This window comes from Ochlerotatus camptorhynchus, unplaced genomic scaffold, assembly GCF_037179485.1.
Source record: "Ochlerotatus camptorhynchus isolate MF236.1 unplaced genomic scaffold, CSIRO-AGI_Acam_v1.1 ptg000353l, whole genome shotgun sequence".
NCBI lineage: Eukaryota > Metazoa > Arthropoda > Insecta > Diptera > Culicidae > Ochlerotatus > Ochlerotatus camptorhynchus.
The window spans coordinates 205,001-223,092 of NW_027040841.1; the positions used below are offsets into that span (position 1 = coordinate 205,001).

General features: G+C 39.1%; 1 pseudogene; it reads right to left on the reverse strand.

The window, feature by feature from the left end:
• The window catches only part of LOC135709172 (uncharacterized), a 256,458-nt pseudogene that overhangs the window by 73,720 nt on the left and 164,646 nt on the right, over positions 1–18,092 (reverse strand).

The following is an 18,092-nucleotide window of genomic DNA, read 5'->3' on the forward strand; positions in this document are numbered from 1 at the left end:
CAATGGTTGAACTTAAACGTTGCTACGAAGAGAAAACCTGTCTCACCTCCTTGTTGTACGCCCCTTCTTCGGAAATCTAAGAAAGAACGCAATCGGTGGCAACGTTATTTCTCGGCGCATAAATCCGTATTTGCAAAAGCTAACTTCAAACGAGCGAGCGACGTCTACAGAAAGTTGAATGCTTCACTCTACAAATCACACGTTTTGAGGGTGCAGTTTGGTTTACGCCGGGATCCGAAATCTTTTTGGGGTTTCGTAAACAACAAGAGGAGCTCATCAGTTCCGCCTAATGTGATCTATGATGGCAAAGAGTCCAATACTGAAGAAGAAGCATGCAATTTCTTCGCGATGCATTTCACATCCATCTTCGAACCAGTGTCATCGTCCGACGTCGAGGCCGAGCTGGCTTGCCAGATTCACTGACAGACCACGTATATTTCCAGATTTTTTAAATATGTTCCAGATTTTTCCAGATTTTTTAAACATGTTGCTTTAAAAATATCACTGCAATTGATTTATCCTCTAATAAAAAAAAAATAAAAAGCCTAATTTGCTACTTTAATTATTAAAGGCCATCAACGTTGGACATTATTGGAATTTTAAGGTAATTCTGAAAATAGTTCACAGTTCAGTGTGAGGCAAACTCTTTGAGAAATCAAAGGATAATTTCAAGCTACTTTTGAGTAGAATTACATCCATCTTTGTGGGTTTCGGGGTCGTGCGGCGTCACCCATCACTTAGGCGTATTGTGAGTGCCACGAAGTGAGGGTTCGATTAAGGTGCAAATTATGGCAACCTGAACATTTCCCTGCTGGTCTAATAGGTGAGGTGTGTTGTTCGTTGTCTAGTGTTAAATATTTAGTCTGTGCAACCTCTGGTTGACGACCGTGTCAATTGTCTTGTCAACTCTGATGACAATTGCATGGAGATTTTACAATCATGGAAATACAATCCGGAAGAGAAATCACAGAAAATTCTTATGATGAAAATTAAGGAGTATGTTGATACGAATCAAGAGAATAATTTCAATGGAATTCTGTCCAATTTTTCTATGGAGATTAATTTTAATAAAATTTTAAGCGCAATTTCTGAGAGACTTTCAAAACCATTTTGGCAAAGTTCTTGAGTACTTAGGTTATACTGAAAAGGATTTCAAAACAATTCTGACCTTACCTACAAAGCAGTTTAAAGGGAATTATCGGATAGGTCTGAGAAGAGTGTGACGGTCATTCTGAAGAGTGTACCAAGGAAATTGTTAAGAATATTTTAAGAATTTCATAGAGAAAAATGGACACAACATTGAGAAAATTCTTGGGAATTATTACCAATTTGAGGGAGTTGTAGAATTGGAGAGTAATTTATAAGAGATTACAAGAGGTAATGCTAAGAACTCTTAGAGTGTTACTTGAAAAGTTTAGATATTTTCCAAATTTAGAGTTCCAAGTAAATTCAGACTAACCCAAAAATTAATGATCTGGGACGCAGGAAAAATATAAATTCCGGCATTTAGAATCATTGCAAGTTCCTTGAATGAAACTATCAGACTTTCATTTTAGTAATATAGTAAAATTATTCTTTGGCATAAAATTATTCGTAAAGGTCATGCGAATAGTGGAGTTACCCGTAGTTTAGGTAAACTGTGTGTGAGTTCCACGATGTTAGGCTTTGATTCCCACTTCAGCCCTGTGAATTTTGCTTCAAAATAAAATTGCCTACTGGTCTGCTGGGTGTTGCGTGTTGTATGAGTAATATTGGAATTATTTAGAACTAATAAAATCTTTAAATTCTGGTACTGCATCAAATAGTAAGGACTATATCGACTATTAGTTCAAAAAATCCATCCCATCAAACTTCCTCGATTTTTTGCAACAATTCTAACCATATTTTCTGCTGTTTTTTACCCACATTTAACTCGATGTTTGAAATGCTGAGTAAGTGATATTTGAACTTTTTGGGCACACCGTGTCAATACTTTTCAACTTTTGCATGATTTTAGCAATGCTAACAAGTTATTTGCTTTATATAATTTATTTAAACATGTAATTTGTAACCATTCTAGTACTTTAAATAATTTTTCTGAAAATGACCTGGCAACGCTGTCTGCAATGATCATCGGTGCTTCAAAAAAGTTGGAGAATTCATTTGCTCCTGGCCGGCGGCGGTGGTGTAGTGGTAAGCGTGACTGCTTTCTCACCCCAATGGGTCTGGGTTCAATCCCAGCCGAAGTCGGTGGGATTTTTCTGAGGGAAGTAAAGCTGTTGGTCCTGGCCCCTGTGTGTTAAATGGGTGCGAAATCTTACGCAGGTGTGGAAGCTGCCTTCCTGCACATTCGATTGCCGTCAATGGATGGCAGTCGATGTCCGTCGGTGATTGGCACTAGATTGCGGAACAGAGACCGACGTTAAATAAAGTAAAAGAAGAAGAAGATTTACTCCTGGCCTGGATGGTATCCCTCCTGCTGTTTTCCGTCGCTGCGCATGCGCCTTCATTTTCAACCGTTCGTTTGAGATAGGTGAATTTCCCATGAGATGGAAACTATCGTACATGTTTCCTGTGCACAAAAGTGGTGACCGACGAGATGTTAAAAACTACCGTGGGATAACCAGCCTTTCTGCCGTATCGAAGCTTCTCGAGATTATCGTCAGTGATCAAATTCTACGCGCTACAAAAACCAAATTTTGTCAGATCAACACGGATTTATTCCCGGTAGGTCTGTTGCTACTAACTTGCTGGATCTAACTATTACCTGTTTTTCGGCTTTGGAAGATAAAGCGCATGTTGACGTAATCTATACGGACCTAAAGGTGGTATTTGATAAAAATTGATCATAAAGTGTTGCTCTGCAAGCTATCGTGATTGGGAGCCTCAAATCGATTGGTGTCGTGGTTGTCATCGTACTTGACTGGCAGAACGCTGTACGTTAAACACGTATCTTATGTTTCATCGCCATTTGCTAGCACGTCCGGTGTCCCGCAGGGAAGTAATTTGGGACCGTTATTGTTTGTGACGCTGCATCTACCCTTGGCCACAAGTACAAGCTCGTATATGTTGATGATCTGAAAATCTATGTGGTGGTACGCTGCATCGAGGACTGTATTCACCTGCAAATGTTGCTCAACATGTTTGTTCAGTGGTGCCGCTCGAACAAGCTTGTCATCAGCGTCGCGAAATGTCATGTGATGACCTTCTATCGGTCCAAAGACCCGTTAATTTATGATTACCACATCGATGATACTGTTCTTAGCAGAGTGGATCAAGTGACGGATCTTGGTGTCGTATTGGACTCGAAGCTTTCCTTTCATTCCCATTATGCATCGATTATTTCCAAGGCTAATCGTCAATTGCCAAAGATTTCACGGATCCACACTGTCTAAAAGCATTGTATTGTTCACTCGTAAGGCCGATGCTAGAAAATTCTACTCTCCAAACGACGTATCATGGGATCTAAGAATCGAGCGTGTGCAAAAAAGATTCATACGACTTGCGCTCAGAAACCCACCGTGGCGTGATCCTTTGAACCTTCCAGCATATCCCGATAGATGCCGTCTGCTTGACCTTGAAATGCTTGATCGAAGACGAAAGCTGCAATAGGCTACGTTTATAGCTAAATTACTCAACGGTGACGTCGATTGCTCTCATCTTCTTTTTTTTTTTCCTTTGGTTTGTTTTTTCCGTCGATCTTCTTTTCCGTGATGAGCACCAATGCTACCGACGTGCCAGGAAGGCAGCTCCCACACCTGGACCCTACCTATCGACCCATCAACTCATGAACCGGGGACCAACGGCTTTACTTCCCATCCGAAGGAAGGCGTGATCAGAGATGTTATGCCTCAGAACATCCCGGCGGCGCCGACTGGGATTGAACCCAGGCCTGTTGGGGTGAGAGGTAATCACGCTTACCACTACACCACCGGCGCCGTTAACTCTCTCTCATCTTCTGTCACTGCTTGATTTCCGAGCTTCAGGTAGGATGTTACGTCAGCAATCCCTGATGCAACCGTGCTTTCATCGTACTCTCTGTGGCTACAACCTGCCTATTTGTGCAATTGTTCGTATGTTTGTATTCGTCGAGTCCTCAATTTGTGAAAAGGGTAAGAAGACTGAACCTTATTTAAGACTAATAGTTTATTCATTAAGACAACTTTGTCAGATGACTTATTAAATAAATAAATAAATTAATTAATTAAATATTTTGATCTTTGAAATCGGCTCAGTGGTTTTAAAGTTATGAAGTTTTTGACCAAAATAACATGGAAATGGTCAAATTGTATGTATGTATGTATGTAAGGTAGCCACCATCCCTTCAAAGATCTTGTCTTGTATGCAGTTCCACTTAATAGCAAGATCAATTTGAGCTACCGATCTGAATTCACAATATCGCTGTATGAAGGGCCAAAAACGGAGGTGCGGACCCGTAAGCAGAGACACTTACACGAAATCCACGGGAATTTAAGAATCTCCTTCCAACGATACGATCCAACAAATCGAATAACACAATTCGCAATACCTATTAAGCTTCCTACAGGATGGTTTGTAAAGAAGGGCGCGTCAATCTCACTGAAACTGTTGAAGTAGAATTAAAACCACCACAATCGAATCGGTAGGATAAAGAAAATTATAGTGTTTATTCCCCCCTAGACTCCGGTTGTCATACCACTCCATCGTCCAGTCCCAGGTCAAATGATACCCTGATGCTCCTGATATTAACATGAACATAAAAAATGAAATATATCAAAACATATGAAATAATGAATATAAATTTATATAGATAAAAAAGTTGATATTTTGCAATGAAAATAAAAATTGTTTTACATATAATAAGCTCTATGTTTCCTCAGCTCACAATATCAAGTGGATGTAACACTGAAATTTCAAGGTTACTATTTATTTATTTGTTTGTCTGCATCAACAGGCTGTGTATAGCCCCCCAATGATGATTTAAGTAACTTATATAGGTAAATCAAAAAATAAAAACTAAGAATAAAATACATAAATAAAACACACAATCATTCACGGTTAACTGTGCCAGAAAAGAACGATGAGAAGTATCTTCGTAGCAGCTGTCGAGGCATATGAAAATCGAAGATGCCCGAGACTCGATTGAACACTCCTTGCAGCCCACCTATTGCACCGTTCATGCCATAGTTTGTGCGCTGAAGTGGCAATCTCAGCAAAACGTTGTTACGTAGCGCACGGGGTTGGACGTTAATGTTGACTTGCCCCACGATTGCACTGCAATCAATTCTACCTTGTAAAGTGTCCGCAATGAACAGGGCCCTAGAGGTGTCTCTTCTAGTTCGGAGAGGCTCCAGATCAAGCAGCTGGCAACGACTTTCATAGCTGGGCAGATGAAATGGGTCTCTCCAAGGCAGCTTCCGCAGAGCGAATCGAAGAAAACGGCGTTGAACGGACTCAACTCTCTCAGCACCATTGTTGTAGTTTGGACTCCAGACCACAGAACAATATTCCAGAATGGATCGCACCAAGGAACAGTACAGTGACTTCAAACAGTAGATATCGGAGAAATTCTTTGCTATCCTGAAGATAAATCCCAATGTCCTAGACGCCTTGTACGTAAGTTGAGAATCCAGAATAACACCCAGATCTTTCACATGGTTCACACGGTCGATTACAGTGCCGATAAGTTTGTATTCAAATGTGATTGGTTCTTTCTTCCGAGTAAAAGTGATCACTGAACACTTAGTGGGGTTAACCACCATTCGGTTCAAATTACACCAGCTGGCAAAGGCTTCGAACTGACGTTGAAGGAAGTTACAGTCATCAATCGAGCGGATTCGTAGGTAGATTTTAAGATCGTCTGCATACAATAGTCGTGGGCCTTCGATGACCAAGTTCACGTCATTGAAGTAGAGTAAGAAAATCAAAGGTCCCAGGTGACTTCCTTGAGGTATTCCTGACGTAGCTAGATAGATATTGGACCAGTTGTCACCAATGGCAACCATCAGTTGCCGATCAGTGAGATATGAACGAAACCATCGCAAGAGGTTGCCGCTGACCCCAAGTCTATGCAACTTGGCAATCGCGATGGCATGGTTTAGCTTATCGAAGGCAGCTGACAAGTCGGTGTATCTGACGTCTGTTTGAGTCCTCTCTGCCATGCTTTCCGTAAGATACGATGTCAAACACAGCAGATTTGGACCGGAAGTGAAGCCGTGTTGATCACCACTTAGATACTGCTTACAATGAGAGAGTAGAGGCTCCATGATGACTAACTCGAATAACTTCGAAACTGCACTCAACGACGTAATTCCACGATAAAATTGTCCACATCCCGTTTGCTGCCCTTTTTGTGGATAGGAAACATATGTGCGAATTTCCAACAAGATGGAAATGTACCACTCGAGATGGACAATCGAAATAGGTGAAGCATGGGCATCAGCAAGCTGGCGATATGCTTTTTCAGGAATACGGATGGAACGCCATCGGGTCCTGGATTGAAGGACGACTTGAGTTGTGATGCGGCAGTGGAAATCATCTCGACGTTGACATCCTTCGCACCCAGTGTTTGACCGTACAGTGGAACATTACTAGCTGCTAGGGTAACGTGTTCGTCAGTTAATCTCTCATTCGTGAAAACACTGGCGAACTTCTCAGAAAACAAGCGACAGAACTGCTGAGGAGTGAAAGCAACTGCTCCATTCAACACCATTGAAGAAGGTAGGCCGGATTCCTTGCGCTGCTCATTTACGTAATTCCAGAATGACTTCGGGTGCGACTTGAGTTTCCTCTGAATCCCTCGTTGATATCGCGAATAGCATCGACGGCTAACTCGCTTGAACTCATAATTGAGCCTAACGTAATGACGTTTCAGCGAAAGCGTACGATACTTAGTGAATTTTCTTAATACGGCTCTCTTGATCGACTTCAACCTACGCAGTTCACTCGTCTCCCAGGGAGGATGAGAAATTTTACGGTGAACTCTTTTCGGAACGTGCCTGTCAATGACATAAGCCAAGACATGTGAAAATGTTTGCGCAGCGGTTTCAACATTATCAGGATCGAGGATGCTCTCTCAATCTATACTAGATAGCGCGTTGACGATACTACGGTGATCGGCTTTCCGGAAATCGTATGACACGGTCGTGGAAATGTCATCAAAGACCCGATCGTGATTGTCAGCAACAGTGACAACCAAGGGAGGGTGATGATGTACTTGCTTTACTAGTGGAGAAGGTGCCGTGGAGATGAAAGGAGCGGTGTCCTGAACGCTAACGAAGCAGAGGTTGTTTTCGTTGACTACGTGGTTTATTTGAGATAGTGTTGCTGTACTATAGCAGTCGAGAAGGCTAACTGATCCTGTATGAAATACAGAGTGTACAGGGTCTGGGTAGAGAAAGCCGCTGTAAGATGGTTTCCAGGAAACACCGGGTAGATTGAAGTCACCCAGAACGATTATCTCATCAGTTGGTGTCGCACTCTCCATTATGGTGAAAACGGACCGGCAATGGGTATCGATTATATTAAGCAAATATATATTTTTATCTCTTATTGCTAAAACATGGAAATGGTCAAATTAATTATAAAATAAAAAAAAAAACACGGTCCTAAGATTTTGCTATACGGAACAAAACTACCAGTTTTAACGAAATTATGAGAACCACTATATCGTTTTGCTGTGGAATGGCTGATATACCTGTTCAAGTGTCGTCTAAAGACATTTAAAGTGTTTGGCCCAACTAGAGATATGAATATTTGAAATGGTCGTATTGTCATAAGACAAACGTCAATAACTCTTGATCGCAAAAGATATTTACAAGTCTTTTACGTGCATTACGTCTTTATAAGTTTTCAAAGTTATCTTTAATTTACATTAAAATGAGGGCTTAACTGTAATGAATAACTAAGTACAAGAAACTTTTTTTTCTCTAAAGTATCAATTCCAGGCTCTAAATGCATTTTACCTGCTAAATTATCATTCTGGACAGCTGTGCATTGGCCTTAATTTGAATTGCCAAGACTGACTACACATATCAATGAAACTGGCTACACTCGATTATAAATAAGTTGAAGGCTTAAGACTCTTAAAGATCAACACACATTAACCACATTTTCAATATTTTTGAATTAACTGAAAATCCAGTCAACTGAAAATCCAGTTAAAGATTTTTCAATGAACAACAAACTAAGGTGGAAAATCGTATTCTACAATGTACATCAGTCCAATGATATTCATAAAATATGAAATCATAAATCATTACTTACTATTATGTGTAACGAACCTAACTAAAGCCGTAGCAGAACAACCCGACACGAATGCCAATTTTCCAAACCAGAATCATAAGTGTGATAATCCTCTTCACCAGAGATACCATCTTCTTCTTCTAGGCTTTTTATGCTTCTGTAGCGAGCCTTATGCCGGCTCTAAACTTATTATTCTAGATGCACTATATTATTAATTGAGAGCTTGTTAACCAATGCATGAATTTTTATAGTTATGTGTGATAAGCACAATGTTCTCTGAAGTCGAGACAATTTCCAACCTGAAGGATTTCCCCGACAGTCCCGTGAATCGAACCCGCCACCCCCGGCTTGGTAATACCGTGCCATTACCGACTACCTGAGGCCCCATGAAATACCATGCCGGCATTAATTTTCAGAATGCAGATCTGTTCAACATTGCACAAAACACTTCCGCTTTCCACTAGAGCAGGCTTCCCACACACTTTGCCACCAGCAAATAACGATATAACCGAAAACGCCTGACTGGAAACAGCAGAAACAACCCTTGTATCTTCTACAAGCCCACGTTCACACTCTCACACGCATTCATAAAATCCCACCATCGAACCTGCAATCGCAACGAAAGTTACAAATTACAACAACAATTAACATGCTTGGCGGTTGGCGTCGGTCGTAGTAGCTGGTATGTTTGCAGCTTCCCGTATCGCAACAACGTTACCTAAACCGTTCCTACAGTGTAGTCGGTTTCCTGAATGCATGTTTCCAGTCTGATAAATGTCACCGTGAATATGTGCGAACCAAAGCACCATCACCAGAAGAAGACTCGCTGTATCAGTTTAGATGCTGTGCCATGTGCCCAAGGACGTAGCCAGGTTTCGAACTAGGAAGGGGCGAAAAAAATTTTAACATAGAAAATTTGGCCAAATGCCATTTCCCCGAAAGTCTTTGTAAAGCTGAGTTTAGGGGGGTAGTCGCCCCCTCCTGCCCTCATCTGGCTACGCCTATGCATGTGCCTATGGCAGCATTTCTCCAAAGAGAACGACCGGGAGCAGGAATTCGAAATTCAATCCGGGATGAAAGCCAACACTGCTAGAATGAAAGCTGCCGCGAACTCAGGTTGTTCAGTCTGCTTCCATTTGTTTTGGGGCAGCAAGCGAAGTGTCGAGGACAATGTGCGAGTTTGTATTGTTGTGCAAAATTCAATTAGCCAAAACTTGAACATGCAATGGCTTTCTGACACCTTCGGCTAGTTACAGTTGATTTTTTTTTCTCGCAAAAATGTGAAGTGTCTTGAATGAAGAAACGATTCATTCAGTGATACTTTGCTCTCCAACTGAACAAAGGTAGGTTTTTGCGATTTGATTTGTAATTTACCATCTACAGTTTTGTCTGCATAGTAGGATCTACAAGACAATGCATTTTTGCAATCTCAAATTTTTGCATATAATTATTGATGTTCTTAGCTACCATCAATTGGTAGAAACGAGGCCTGTTTGAAACCAAATTAGAAAGACTACCATGCAGCAGAAAGTTGCACGTGGTTGATGATATAAAAACAACAAACAATAAGATACCATTAAAGCTCATACTGACCTTCGCATTCCCCCAGAGAACTTAATCTGAGTCCTTCCCTGCAATGGCGAGGAACCGTTGTCGTCGTGCTCGCAGCAGTGCTAGTCGTCGTCGGTATGACAGGTGTCGCTGTATTTGGTTCTAGATAGTCATCAGCATCGTCGTCAGCGTCGTCATCGTCGTCGCCGTTGTCTTCATCCTCTCCACCACTTGGTGAGGAGGATTCCGTGGTCGTCGTCGTCGATGTGGAAGCTTGAGGCCTAGGGGGCTCTTCCACTTCTGGCTGTTCGGTTTCACTTTCCTTCGGCAGTGTTTCCTCCCCGTGATGGTGCCGATGGGGATGATGAATTTCCACTTCATTTTGTCGCCTATCACTGCCCGGCTGCTCTTCGTCATCATCACCATCGACGTCGGCGTCGGCGTCGTCGTATTCATCAATCTTTGATCGATCGATTTCCGGTATTTGTGGTGAATGAGAGTCTAGCTCGTTTTCCAATTGGTCATCATCACCATCGTCATCATCGTTATCTTCGCCTGAGGAGAGGAAATCACCGTTCTTTATTTCAGGGATTTCCGTTGTAGTTGTGGATGTCGAGGTAGGTCTACCAACTTGGTCTTCCTCATGCTCCTCTTGGTCTTCATCTTCTTCATTTTCATCTGGAGTGTGGGTTGCCTCAGTGGAACTGGGTTCCAGATGATGGCATCGATACGAACCGTGTAGATTTTCGCATCCATCAGGGCAGCTCTCGGCGATAGCAGGGTCTTCGCACTCGTTGATATCTGTTCGAATGAGCCGGATTGTTTCATGAATAGGAGATTAACACAGAACAGCTCGAATTCCAAATGCTCATCACAATGTTACGAAGCGATAGGAGTTTCTCTTTGTTGGTAATGTAAGAAAGAACTGTATTATTGATGGAAAGAAGGAAGCTATCATAGTTTCAAGCAGGAAAAGTGCAAAGCAATGGATGATATGAATATTCAGAACCACCGGATGATTCCTCTCTCATGAGGGAATAGTTTTCAAATATTGAAAACTTCCTTAATAGCAAAACTGGATTAATGCATACAAAAATGTACACCCTTACCACATCCCCCACCTCTTCTCACCAAAACATAATCCTCAATCTTGCATGCATTTTTAATGCCCTTCGGGGAAAGTATTCTTTTGAAACGAGTTGTTCCACTTCATCCACAAAGCACTGCCGTAGTTTGATGCAGTTTTGTGGTAAAACTTCGACTTTGCCTTCGACGTTGAGTCGAGCATGAAAATATGCTCAACTTCTGGTTAGTATATAGCATCTTACCACCACCACAACGCAACCATGAACTGCCGGAATGCGCGGCTTTTCCTCCCGAAAAAAAAAACATAAGATGAAGCATAATAAACGCAAGCAGGGGGCGCCACACAATGATTGTATTTATAATTTTACGTATGAAATATTCGCCAAAGTTGATATTTATTGAAAGGAGCACATGTTTATGCCAGAGAGGGAAAGCTATCGAGCAGATGAAAAACTTTTTCCATTCCTGAGTAGTAGGATGGGATCATCCTCCAACCGTTCACTGTTGAGTCCCGGCTGTTGTGGGTGGTGAGTTCGGTGCATGCAGTGAATGGCAGCATATATAAGCATAGGAGTGTTTGTGGTCTTTTTAGAAATATGGTCAAAAGAGCAGCGGAGGATGAAAAGATTCGTTGCTGCTGTGGAAACGCAAAAGTTTTCGGGTACAAAAGAAGTCCTACGGAGCTTGGCGAGAAAGTTTTCCACCCGAGTTCATTAACTTTGGAATGCTGGTTATTATGCAGATATATGTATGAAGCTTTATAAGTGAACAGTTAACCAATATCATCAATGGATCTATTTTTAATAAATCAAATAATAGTTTTTGACTGATAATAAGCATAAACATTGGGCGTCCGATTTTGACAACGCAAGTTTTGAACTTCTCAAATTCATATAAATAAAAATCATGTATGATCTAATATCGTTCAAAACTTATTAATTGTTTGAATGCGTTATTGACAGAAAAATAAAGCATTGAACATGTGATTTAAACTTCCTCTATCATATGCTGCTGTTGGTTTGCCTGAATAAGCTTTAATCCACGAGAACTCGACGTTCAATATTATTTATTACATTTGCTACATATACCCTTTTCACATGTAGCTCTAGATTTGATTATTGAATGATCGTATTCGATGATTCACATTACCATTTTATCATTGAATTAATGTTTTACTTGAGTAAACTAAATCCAAGCTAAAGTAAGCATATGTTTTGATAGACTGATGCGTATGATAGACTGATATGCGTAATTTTCAAAATTGTAATTGGAAACTAAGAAGAAAACAAAGCAATAAGAACACAATAAGAAGAAAACAAAAATCAGGCACATTTTGTTTTTTCCTAGAAATATTGAAAAAATATATCCAAAATCTAAGAGAATTGTTTTTTTTTTTCCTGGATTCCATTCAGACTTTCAGCTGGTACAGCTGGACTAAGATACAAATCTTAGTAGCTAAAGAGCGTATTTGTCAAGATGCAAATATTGTAATGGGATTAAATGGAAATACTCATGCATAATGTTTATTTTTTCCTATGTTGAGGACATAATACCACAGCAACCATTACTTTGATCTATTGTGGTGTATCCTCTTTTAATTTATGCTATAACGTAGTGGTAAGCCACTATTGTTTGATTAACTACCACTACTGTTGTAAGCAATTATCCCAACCAGGTAATACATTGCTTATGAAATTTATTACCTGATTGGGAGCAGCAGCCCAGATTTCCCAAGGTCTTATCAGACCCTTATCAAGATATCTGCAATGTTTATGAAATAGTGAAACACAGTCACACAGCAAATGTTCAGAGCTTTCACTCTTTAAGTTACAAAAGCAACATTTATCTTCATGAAGTTTACCAATGATTTTCAGGTGATATTTACAAGGACAGTATCCTGTTATCAAACCAGTGTATGTACTCAAATCTTTTTAAGAAAGATTAATTAATTTTTGTGGTACTGGTCCAGTAATACGGTACTTTTGTTTTTCCCAGTTTTTTAGCTCCATTTTAAAGCAAAAAAAATGGTTCAGTACCAATGAATTTCGTGGATGACCTCATGCCAATTGATAAACTTTTTCGTTTCCTTCGATTTCACAATGACCAGGAACCCATTAAAGGTTAACCGTATTTCGACTAATATTCAGTATTACTGCATCCCAGTCAACGCGAGTCACATCAGCATACAATCATCGTTCATCAATATTAATGGACTGATCTGAAACTCTTTTAGAATGCTCAAATGTCCAATAAGATCCCCATCGAAGAAATTCATAGACCGTTTGAGTCTTAGAGCACTTTTTCCTGCATCCAGTTGAGTAAATTGATGAAGAGGAAGGATATTGAGTAAAGCATCTAAGGCTGTAGAGGGATAACTACGCATTGCTCCAGTTATGGAAATAGTAGCAAGCCTTTGTAGCTTGTTTAGTTTGACTTATGCCGTTTGCGTTTGTTGCTCGGCCACTATATAAGTGAGGCGTAGGAAATCCTGGCTTGAGACCCCATTTTTCCACACGTTCTTTTGCAGGTCCAAAAAGCATTTGTTGCTTTTCCTACTTGTTGATCAATATGTTTGTTCCAGCAGAGTTTACTATCTAAAGTTACTTTTAAAAACAGCTTTACGTCTCCTAGTTTAAGATCAGCGATAGAGATTTTACATCTTTTAGTAAAAGGTACAATAGTTGTTTTTGTAGGATTGACATTCAATCCCTCATCTTTGCTCTATGATAGTGTGTATTTTAATGCTTTTTGCGTTCTGTTGAAAACAACTTTATCGAATTTTCCACGGACTATAATGACAATTTCATCCGCAAACCCAATTATTTCGAATCCTTGATGCTTTAGTTTTAAAAGAAGTACATCAACAACTAGAGAAGGGGAGAAAGAACACCCCCATGAGAACAGCCTTTTACGGCTGTTACTTTCATTATGTTTTTATTAAAACCACGACTTCTCATGGCGCTTATCATCGACGTGAAAGATGCATTATCAAATGCACCTTGAATGTCAAGAAACGTTGCTAATAGAATGTCCTTAGCCGCAAAGGATTTTTCTATTTTATTAATAAGAGTATGAAGAGCTGTAATTGTTGACTTGTCTGACTCGAGTTTTTCCATTAATTTAAAAAATAATGATGACAGACTTATTGGTCTAAATGATTTTGGTGAAGATTTATCTCTTTTGTTCGTCTTTGGTATGAATGCCACTCGGACTTGTCCTCATTTTTTTATGTGTCCCAATAAGAAACTAAACTTGAACAATTTAACTAAAACAGGAATTATTATAGATTTAAAATTTTGAATCTGTACTGGACAAATTCCATCTGTGCCAGGGGATTTAAAAGAACTAAAAGAATCTATCGCCCATTCAAATTTAGAGTTTGTAAATATTCTAATGGCAAAGTATACAGCCTCTTCATTCATAATGTTTGCTATAATAAAGTATCCCACTTCAAAAGGCCAGTGAAGTATGCGATCGCTACCAAAGGAGCTAAATTTTTGGGAGAATAACCAGGACCTGATTTAGAATAGATTGTGCAGGGTGGAGCAAAATTGATATTATGCACCACCCAAAATGCAAAGTCACAAAAACGTAAATTTCAACATTTCTGCAGTCGCATCAATCGTTTTTGAATAAGTGAAAATATAATTTAAGTGTTATTCACATTGATTCTAGTGTTGGAATTATTTGAAACCGTCATCACCAGGGTTGTTAATGATGTTTAAATATTGAAGAAAAAAAACATCAAAATCCTAGAAAATCTGGTTTTTCCATATTTACTAAGAAAATTTACATGTACAATTATGTTTTTTATCTCACCATGAAAAATAACTGGACCCTCAGCAAAACGGAATGCTTGTTGTTTTGTGGCTTTTCAGTACAATTTTAAGCCATTATGACCTACAAAAATGTTTTTGCGCGTGAATTTTCATTAGAAAATTCGAAGAAATGTTATTTTTTTTAATTTTCTATATATTTTTCCATTAGAACACTCAAAACTTAATTATTTTTTTGAAACAGTGAACTATCCCTTAACATCTTCAATGAAAATTCCTATTGCTGACGTTAATGATCAGCAACCCAGTAGAACACTCATACTATGGGTCCCATAGTCACTTAGATGAGTCACCTGTTTTGTTATGACTGTAAAAATCAAAATTTTAGCTGGGTTTGATGAAACCGGTTCCAAATGTAAGGTATACTTGTTTAAACTTTTTTTTTGTAGCACGACTGGATGGCCAATGGGAATTGACTCTAAAAGAAACAGCCCATTTTCTATCTTTATGTGTTATTTGGTACAATCGACCCTCATTCAACTGTCGATTGTTGATTAAAAATTTTTCTATTGAAATTAAGTGCTTAGAAAGGTCTTTGCGAAATATTTAGAGAATCTATAATCTGAGATTTCTTAAACTATTTAACCACAAGCGAAAGGTTTAGGAGTCCCAAAGCTATTACAACTGGCGTGGATTTTGCATTTCGCTTGGCATTAGCGTTTGGCGCTGATTTCGTGCGTAATATAACTCTGTGAATTTAGAATATTCCTATAACTAGTAATTTTTAGAATTAAATGGTTATAAGTTGAAAAAAAGGATGGCCCTGACGTAGGGGTTAACATCCATACATCTCACGCCAGTCACAAGTGTAAATATCATCCCCGGACAAGTCACGAATGACCCAAGAATGTTTTAATGACTATTATTATTGTATGACTATAATAATAAAAAATATTTTTAGAAAATAATAATGGTTGATCTTTGTTTCCAGCTCCTAAAAATTATTTATTATAATCATTTTATTTCAAGAGAATTCTGAAAAGTTCATTAAACTGCACTGAATATTTTAAAGTCAGTAAGATTTATACATGTCAGTATCTCACATCAGACATCTCCACTCAAGCAATAAATAACTCAGTGTATTCGTGGAACTCATAGAACCATAAAAACTTCCTTATTGGATTTTAGGCATAGTTTTTTGACCTGAACAAAAGCTTCCCGTAATAATTAATGATACTATGATGATGGCATCAACTGTACTGGAAGATAGTAGTAATGTATTCGGAAAGAATTATGAACCATCCGGAATGACTATGCAACCTGTATAAATTACTTGTTCGTTTCAAAAAAAATGTTCGCGGTCCAACCGGTCAAAGGAAATTATTGTTCCTCAGGTTAAGTTTTCCTCAAAATCAGTGATTACTTAGAGGTGCTTCAAGTCATTTTTGTAATTTTCAGGTAATTGATGTCTTATAATATTTGTATCTCTGAAAGCATAAAAATTACTGCAACAACTTGCATACTAAAGCTAAATATGTTATCTAACAACCACCATCTTATTCCAGACTAATGTGCAATGAGCTATTTTTATCTATCAGTCAAATAATTACATCATCTGTCTTCAGTGGAAAGCCATGCTACTTTGCTTTGTTAATCTGATTGCCACTCTTCCTTACTGAAGTATGCAGTGGATTACAACCTCCGTTTAGATTGTTTGCAACATCCTTTTAGATTTTTATCAATTAATCTGTGAAACACACATCAAAATGTGTTTGAAAGAAATGTCGAGAATAGTGCTAGGAACAATATGGCGCAACGTGTATATTATTATATTACAAGGGCAAACACATCGTAGGACAAATACTGTAAAATAAATTGCTCATTAGGATATCTCTAAACATGAAACTAGCTCAAAATGCAATAAAATCATTTTAAATGGACCCATTCTTTTTACAGAGTTGGTAGATAACATGATAGTATGCAAATTGTAACAGCAGTTTTCAAGCTTTAAGTCTCGAGATACATGATAGCAGGCATAGGTAAATTCTCGGGTGCTCTGTCTTACATATTTTTACACCGACAAAAATCATCGCGATTGTGTGCGTCAAAGTTCCTAAACTCTATCTAATATCTTTCGACTTAGTGGCATTCTAGCATTCTGACTAAAGCCCTCAATCCAGATATCAGTTATAACCAAGGTTGCAAATAATCATTTCAGCTAAAAGAATGTTTTTCGGAATAATAAAACCAAAAGATGGTATGATGACATGTTTTACTTGTAACTTACAAGAAGAGGTTACAAAGTATGCGTTTGAAACATAAAACCTGTAAATTTTGCTTACTATGAGTCACAATCAGCGATTTGCTGATCGCTGAGTGAGTGAGTGAGTGAGTGAAAAATCAATGATTGTGACTCTTTCTGTGATAGCATCTAATTATTTCATAATTAAAAAAAACATTGTTTAAGCTGAAATGAGTATTTGCAACCTTGGTTATAACAAGTAAATGTAGAAAACAATACTACCACTTGTAGTGAATGGTGAGTGAATCCATGCAAATTGAACAGCTCAATCTACCAGCCTTTGCATAGCAATAAAAATACGTCATTGAGCTTTTAGTGATACCGAGCCAAAACTGGCACTTCAAAATCCCATATCATTCTATCTGTCTATCTCGTAAAGCCAATTGAACAGCGAATAGAATAGTATAAAATATTTTCAAACTAATAGCAGCAGCAAATATCTCACTATGAATGCACAACAGACCGCGGAGAGCAAACCCACTGCACCACGCACCACATCCAGCTAGATAGATAACCGACAGCATAGAAGATAAACTGCATCAAGGATGATCCGTATTTAACACGCGCATCACAGAAAAGCCTGATCGGTGGTGCCTGGCCGGCTGCAGTCTCGGTCGGTCGTCTGTTTTTAATTTTTAAACCCGCTCCAAGCCTCTGGCTCACCGTGATGATTTGATGAAAGGTACCTAGCATTTTTTTTCTAACCCGGAAAGCTCTCTTCGGCGTTTAGCGATGAATGGCGGAAACTATTTTTTTTTCTATTGCCATTTGTTTGATGGACTTTTCAGCGCATGAAATTGTGTATACAGTACCAGCCACAGTCGGGCGAAATGCAGTCAGTTTTAGGAGCAGCGTGAGCTATATTTATGACTAGAAGAGGAGCCGCGTGGTGTTTGCATAACAAAAGCACGAACGGAAGAATGTTTGAGGATGAATAATTTATGACTTTGAAATGTAGTTTCGATGCAGATTTTCCGCCGGAGCTCGTCGCACAATCGGTGTCGATGTTCCGGTGAGCAAGTCAACAAGCGCTCATTCGTTCGATGCTTAAGTGAAACTTGTAAAACTGGTGAATATTCATCATGGAATGGAGAATTAGTTTTGAGTAGCGCGGCAGCAAGCAGCAGAATGGCAGAAGTGGCATGAAAATACCTAGTTCTTTCCAGTGTCAGATG